Raw genomic sequence first — 7,717 nt, 5'->3', positions numbered from 1 at the left:
GTGCAAACTTTAGGACTAAAAATAATATTGTGAGGTGTGAGGTGTTCGAAATAGACTGGAAATGAGTGGAAATTATGGTTTTTGAGTTTAATAATACTATGGGATCAAAATGACCCCCAAATTCTATGATTTAAGCTGTTTTTGAGGGTTTTTTGAAAAAAAAACACCCAAATCCAAAACACACCCGAATCCGACAAAAATTTTTTAGGGAGGTTTTGCCAAAACGCGTCCGAATCCAAAACCAAAACACAAAACCCGAAAAATTTCCGGTGCACATCACTAGTTTAATTAATCAAGTTCGGTCTGCAGACCATTTAAAAAAGCTTAGGATTTTTTCATGTGTTTTATATTTGTGCTGTTTATGATGTTTTGGATATTTCTTCTGTGAAAATGAGTGGAATATATTGTATTTTAGTAAAATTGTTGTTATTACCCTCATGGATAGCACTTCCATCTTCCAGTATATACAATTTGTTTTTTTTTGTGGGGGGATAGCGCCTCAAACAAGCAGCAGTCTGTTACTGGTGTGCACTAAGCATTGCTGTGGTGAAACTGAAAATAAACTACAGCCCCCAGCAGCCCTTGGTGCGGGAGCTGTAGTTTACTTTCAGTTTCTTCTATACAGTTGCGTGTTGTGCCCACCCCGGCAGAGCTGCATTAAGAGGGGGCACAAGGAACAAGCTGATTCCCCATCCTCCCATCCCTGCTGCCTTTAATCATCGCAGCAGTACTGAGCTGGAAACGAAGAGTTAGCTGGAAGGGGGCGGGGCTACTGTACACAGCACCAGTCCAGCCAGCAGAAGCATGGGAGACAGAGATCTCACTATGCAGCAGCAGCAGCAGAAGACCCTAAATAGTGAGTGTGACAAAGGGAAGGGGCATGTGTGTGACTGTACATGAATAGGTGTGTGACTACATACAGTATCTTTGTGCTTGTATGTATACATGTGTAGCTCTGTATGTATACAGGTGTGTGACTTTTATGTGAGTGAATATATGCGTGCTTGTATGTGTTTATGTGTGGGACAGTATGCATGTTTGTGTACAGGTGTGTGATTTTACATATATGTATCAATGTATGGATTATATCCTATTTTTCCTTCATCCATAGACCAAATAAATGTCTAGCTACCCCCCCACCCTCCACTATAACAAGCTGTACAGCAGCTACCAGCTCTTTGCCCTTATGGAAGTTACTGAAGCAGATTGAAAGAGCAGCAGGAGTAGGTGACATAGTAGTGATGGGAGATTTTAACTATCCAGAGAGAAACTGGAAAAACGATTCATGTGATACTGCTAGGGGTAATAGGTTTTTAAACACACTTAATGATAACTACTTAGTTCAACTAATTGAGGAACCCACCAGGTACAATACAATCTTAGACCTGGAATTAACAAACAATGGGGAATTGGTATCAGATATTAAAGTGGGGGAGCCCATAGGAAACAGCGACCACAATATGGTCACATTCAATATAAGTTTTCATAAACAGTCCTATACTGGCTCAACTAGGACTCTAAACTTTAGCAAAGCCAACTTTGAAATGATGAGGGAAACTTTAAGGGATATTGATTGGGAAGGTTTGTTTCTAGAAAAAAATACTAAAGATAAATGGGATGTATTAAAATCACTACTAGCTAAAAATACTCTCAAATGTATTCCGACGAGCAGCAAAAAAAGGATTAATAATAATAAACCGATGTGGCTTAATAAAAAAATAAAGGAACTTATGGGCAAGAAAAGGCGAGCATTTAAAAAATACAAATCTGATGGGAATGCGGAATCATTTCAGCACTATAAAGACTGTAACAAAATATGCAAGAAAGAAATAAGAGCTGCTAAAGTAGAAACAGAAAAACTAGTAGCTAAGGAAAGCACAAGCGAATTCCAACATGTGGACACCACAGCATGTGAGACATGGTCCTTTTCGGATGCTGATGCGGAGAGCATTAGATTTAAGGAGGACTTGGCCACAACGGGTGGCACAGATAGTAATGACCTTCTGTTTGTGAAATTATTGCGACTGCATAAAAAACAGGTAGATTTCTACATGCATGGCGTCACCTTATCGGACTATCATAGGAATCGCCAGATACCACGAGGGTTCAGGGTCCGCAACACTCCAACTATCGGCAGACATAATGTGGAGTTCTGTCGGAAGGGGATTGGCATTTTGAACAAGTGTAGTTTGGATTTAATCCTCTTGGTTATAGAGGAGTCTGCAAGAGAGCTTAATTTGTTAAAAGAGATGACGTCCACATTTGAGGCTAAGTATGCCCCTGTTTTAAAGGCTGATACAGAAACAAAATGGATGGATAAGCTAACCAGCCAAGTAGATGCCTATAAACAGGACCTGGTGAAGTTTAAGAGGCAAAAATTGAGTACAGTCCAGAAAGACTACCAGGAGGGGCTTGTTTATAGTTGGGTGAATAACCCAGATGGAGGAACACAGCCCAGGCGATATAACAAAAATAGAACACATCGTAATCAACCATTCGATACCTCTAGTGGTGAAGGGACTTCACAAAGTGAGAGTGAGGCTTCAAGCAAACGTGGAGGAAAGCCCCCTTTAGGGGTGAATACCAGGGCAATGTTGGGCCCAAAAAAAGATGCTTTACAAGGCGAGGCAAACAGTGCAAAAGGCTCCACAAAAAGAGGACCGAAGGCAAAGAAGAAAACAACATAGTGTTTAATTTATCGCAAAGGGACTTGTCGTCAGAAGAACTTTCCGTCTTAAACAAAGGACTATCGTTCTGTTAGGATCTCCTGCTCTGTGCTGCCACGTCGCCATGGCAACCCGGAGGCAAGTGATAGCGAAGTAACCTGAGCGCAGCTGATACTACGGTCCGGGTTTTTACTGTGTAGTGGTTACAGGCTCTGTGCACGGCAGGGAATCCGGCGCTGGTTTTGTGCTCACAGTCTGTGAGGTCTGAGTGAGGAGTGGACAGCACCTGCTATATAAACCATCCTCTCAGGCTAGGCAAATGCTGCTGAATCTTTGTTTGTTAGTCAGTTCCAGAGAGTTAGCTAGTACTGTGTGACTTTGTATTTACTTGTTGCTTACTGCGAATAGGCCTTGGGATTCGGTACTTCATTCTGCCAATCCGGACCTAGCAGTAAGACTGGAGTCAGTTGTTTGACCTGCTGGGGTTCTTTTGCTATTCTATGAACCCAGCAGGTTTGCGGCTGTACTCTCAGACCTGCTTGCTTAATCCTCCCTCACTGTGCAGGGCGTCCAGGTGTCAGTTTAGTGGCAGTAAGCTGAACCTGTGCCCTGCAAGTGGGGGTTAGGATTGTGGATACTCTCCTTGTGTCTATATTTCTATCTCTGACCAAGGAGTTTATTCCCACACCCGTTGGTAACCCTTTGGGTTTTTTTCTGTTGCTCTTAGCAACATCATTTCAGGTGCTCCACATGTTAAATCACTACACCTCGCTTCATTGTCCGCTCTATTCCATCTGAGCATTCCTGACACTAGGGAGACACCCAATTCCTGAGCCTTCGAGCTTCTCCATTCACTTTGTGTTTATTAGTTATTCCATCACCTCCTGTGTATGTTATGTTATACTGTCTGTGAGTTCGTTTGCTTCGCTTCCCTCTCTGTTCATACACCGGTATACTCCTGTTAGCACTGGTGTGCGTAACACGTTCATTCCGGTATCCACGTTTGAGGAGTTCCAGTGGAAAGTGGACTTTTATAAAGTCAATAGACAATTACGGCTACAGGAGCATTTTGCACATAGTGTTAATTCTGAGCTGGTAGATGATGTCCCCAGTAAACTTAAACCTAAGTCATGCTTTGACCCACAGAGTAAGTAGTAATGCTTCTTTAAAATATTTTGCCAGGGTCTTAGACTCTGAGGTCAAGGAATCAGTCAAGAAGCAGAAACATGTGTATGACAATCTGACCAAGGGCGAGAGAGAAACGTTACATACACTTAGTAAAGATCAACGGATCGTAATTCACCCAGCAGATAAGGGTGGGGGGATCATTGTTCAGGATGTACAGCAATATAGGAAAGAGGTGTATAGACAACTTAGCGAGGTAGCAGTATATAGTCAATTAGAAAGGGACCCCACTGCTGTCTATAATGAAGAATTACGATTGATGTTAACACAAGCAGCTAGGGATAATGTCATTTCTAAGGCTTTGTCAGATGCCCTGATACAGGACCACCCGGTGGCACCAGTATTCTATACGATTCCGAAAATACACAAGAATGCACGGGTGCCACCGGGTCGTCCAATAATTTCAGTTCGGGACTCTGTGTATTACAAGGTCTCGCAATACATTGATTACCACTTTCAACCGGTGGTGCAATCTCATTATATAGTGGGCCAGATATGACATTTTTCCTAGAGTTACTTAAGCTCACCCTCACTCGAAATTATTTTTTGTTCAATGGTAGGTGGTTCGAACAGAGGCAGGATGTGCGATGGGGAGTTGTGCATCCCCGGCCTTTGAGAACTGCTTTATGTTCGAAGTGGAGAAAGATATTTTTTTCACAGATCCCTATATTGCGAGCAGGATAATATTTTTTGTTTGTTATATAGATGATCTTTTTTTTATTTGGTTGGGCACGCAAGACGAATTTGAGGTTACACTATCTAGGATCAACCAGATGGATACTAACATCTAATTTACAGCATGCAGCAGTGTACAAGAGGCCAATTATCTGGATGTTATTATTTCAATCAGTGAGGGTTGGATTCATACTAATCTATTCAAGAAGCCAACGGATCGAAATACACTGCTGCATGCTGCAAGTTTCCATCCGCCTTCCATTAAATACAGCCTCCCATATTCCCAATTTCTCAGGGTCCATAGGATCTCGAATAATATAGTAAATACCAAGGCCGAGATCCAAGAAATGGCCCTGAGGTTCAAATCTAGGGGATATGATTGGACAGAACTCATGCGGACCAAGGCTAAGGTCCTTGAGATGGATAGAGGAAATCTATTAAAGGGATTTGGGAAAGAAACAACCCCAATGCGGAACAAAATTCCATTTGTTCAGAGGTGGTCCACAGTCAGTAAAGAGGTGAAAAAAACACATAAAGGACAGCTGGCCAGTTATTACAACAGATAAGGAGTTGGGCACTTTAAGGGATAAATCATTACTACAGAGTTACACGAGGAATAAAAACCTGAAGGACCTGTTGGTACATAATGATATCTCTAATTTTAAGGCTGCCCCCATCAAAACTTTCCTTAGCAAGAAACCTGGGTGTTACCGATGCATAGGCTGCACTACATGCAGCTATATGGAGGTGGGACCAGGTTTATCACACCCTCATACAGGCAAGTTCATTAAAATTGATAAGATCTTAACGTGCATGAAGACCTTTGTGATATATTTCATCCGCTGCCCCTGCGGATTGTTTTACGTGGGTAAGACAGTGAGACAATTTCGTGAAAGAATGGCCATGCATAGGTCAGTGATTAGAGCGGCCTTGGGGGGTGAGAGCCAGGCACAACCAGTAGCACGCCATTTTGCCAAATACAAGCATAATTTATCAAGCCTGAAATATAAAATTATAGATCAGCAACCCGAAATGATAAGAGGGGGCAATAGAGAGAAAATGTTGCTACAACGGGAGGCGAGGTGGATCCATTTCCTTAACACACAGACCCCAGGGGGACTAAATGAGCAGATGCCTCTGAATTGTTTCCTATAGATCAGTGTGTTGTCTCTTCAACTTGGTGGAATATTAGGAACTGTTTCCTTTATACAAATAGGGAAGATATTGAAGTGAGGCCATTTTAACTGTTGGATGCCAATAGGAAGATGCAGGTTCATTTTAGCAATGTTTCATATTGTTTTGAAATTGTATAATAATAAGGTCAACATCACTGTCAGTGCACGATAGATGTTATAATAAATAGGAGGTAGAATTTGCTATTTGAGAAAATGATTAGTATTGTTGACTTAACTATCTAAGGTATTAAGTACAGTGGTGGCACCACAATGGAATCTACTTTATGTCATTTTTATGTGATGTTATGCACTATGTTATATTTGTTTATCTGTTCCCTAGGTGACCGGGGCCGGGCAGGAGGAGAGAGCGCGTCTCTCAGCCGGGACGTGATGACGTCACTGGTCTCTGCTGACGCGCAGGGCTGCAGGGAGAACTGGAGGAAGTGGGCAGTGACTGGCGCTATGCGGAAGGCGGGACTAGGTCACACAGCTGAGTTGCGGTGACGTCATCTATCCCCGCCAGCGTACCGGACCAGGGAGGAGTTAGCATCAGGTGTGGGGTAAGGTATAAATGTTCGTTTAATGTTTATATGTGTTTGGTCTGACGAAAGCTAGAATATAGCTGAAACGTTACCAGAGCTTAGTCTCTCTCGTTATTTCATTGGTTGTTGAAGTTCCCCGTGAGTGCCACCCATTTCACATGGAGTATATATATATATATATATATATATACATACGTCCATGTAAGAAGGCACTCAGGAGACATCAATGATAGCAAAAGATTCAAAGTGTATTCACGGTCACGGTCGAGTACTTTCGGGGGAAAGCACCCCGTCCTCAGGACCACACCAATACAGCACAAAAAAAACGTTTTTTTTTTTGTGCTGTATTGGTGTGGTCCTGAGGACAGGGTGCTGTCCCCGAAAGTACTCGACCGTGACCGTGAATACACTTTGAATCTTTTGCTATCATTGATGTCTCCTGAGTGCCTTCTTACATGGACGTATGTATATATATATATATATATATATATATACTCCATGTGAAATGGGTGGCACTCACGGGGAACTTCAACAACCAATGAAATAACGAGAGAGACTAAGCTCTGGTAACACTGGGGAACTAGACAGGATTGGCCCATGTCTCTATTACCTTTAAATCTTGCATTAGTTGTACTCATTTGGCAGTTTCTTAAAAATACTGCTTGGGAAGGCGCAAACATAGACTCTTCTGATTTGTTACTGTATTTTAAAAATTCCCATGAAGCATTAACTGCTGTACTTAAAATTTTGCTTGGCTTTCATGCTATATTTTTTTCAAATGAATACTGTACATCTAAAGTTGAAGTGCCAGCATTTTCTGTGAAGGCTCATAGTGGTTGGAGGGGAGCTTTCGTTTTTTTCAGTGGATTAATTTTACTGGCATTACAGTTCCCCTCACCCACTAACAATTACCATTTTCCAGTTTTGATGAACACCATTATTTTCAGGCTTGCTGACATCATCCCTTTGTCCTACCTAGGTTGTTGCTATTTAATTACTGGAGGGATGATGGTTTTGCACATGATCCAATGTTGCATATTGAGATACAGCAATGGATCAAAGAAACTTATAGGAGCAAGGACAGCCCAAGCTTATTTTTTTTGGTAAGCAGATATAGTTTGTGTGCCTCTTTGTGGAATAAACCCTCATATATTTGCATAACTGTCATTTAGTCAAAGTGTGAAATATTGGGAGTACAAATAAAAAAACACAGCCCCTTATTCATGATACACCACAATAGAGACCCTTATATACATTACACCACAGTAGAGCCACTTATACACATCACACCACAGTACAGCCAATTATACATGTTACACTACAGAAGAGCAGCTTATACACATTATGCTATGGTAGAGCCCCTTAGACACATTACACCACAGCAGAGCCCATTATACACCTTACACCACAGTAGAGCCCCTTTCACATGTTACACGACAGTAGAGCCAATTACATGTTACAATAAAATAGGGCC

General features: G+C 41.8%; 1 long non-coding RNA gene across 1 annotated transcript; it reads left to right on the top strand.

The window, feature by feature from the left end:
• Window positions 1–678: 678 nt before the first annotated feature.
• On the top strand, window positions 679–7,373 carry LOC134947750 (uncharacterized). The gene is made up of 3 exons (XR_010182745.1): window positions 679–856; window positions 6,042–6,261; window positions 7,223–7,373. It is a non-coding gene; the product is annotated as an uncharacterized LOC134947750 (long non-coding RNA).
• The last annotated feature ends 344 nt before the right edge of the window (window positions 7,374–7,717 follow it).

The sequence above is a fragment of the Pseudophryne corroboree genome, chromosome 8 (assembly GCF_028390025.1).
Source record: "Pseudophryne corroboree isolate aPseCor3 chromosome 8, aPseCor3.hap2, whole genome shotgun sequence".
Lineage (NCBI taxonomy): Eukaryota > Metazoa > Chordata > Amphibia > Anura > Myobatrachidae > Pseudophryne > Pseudophryne corroboree.
Note: the sequence above shows the minus strand (reverse complement) of the source record. Positions and strands in the feature narration are given on the sequence as shown.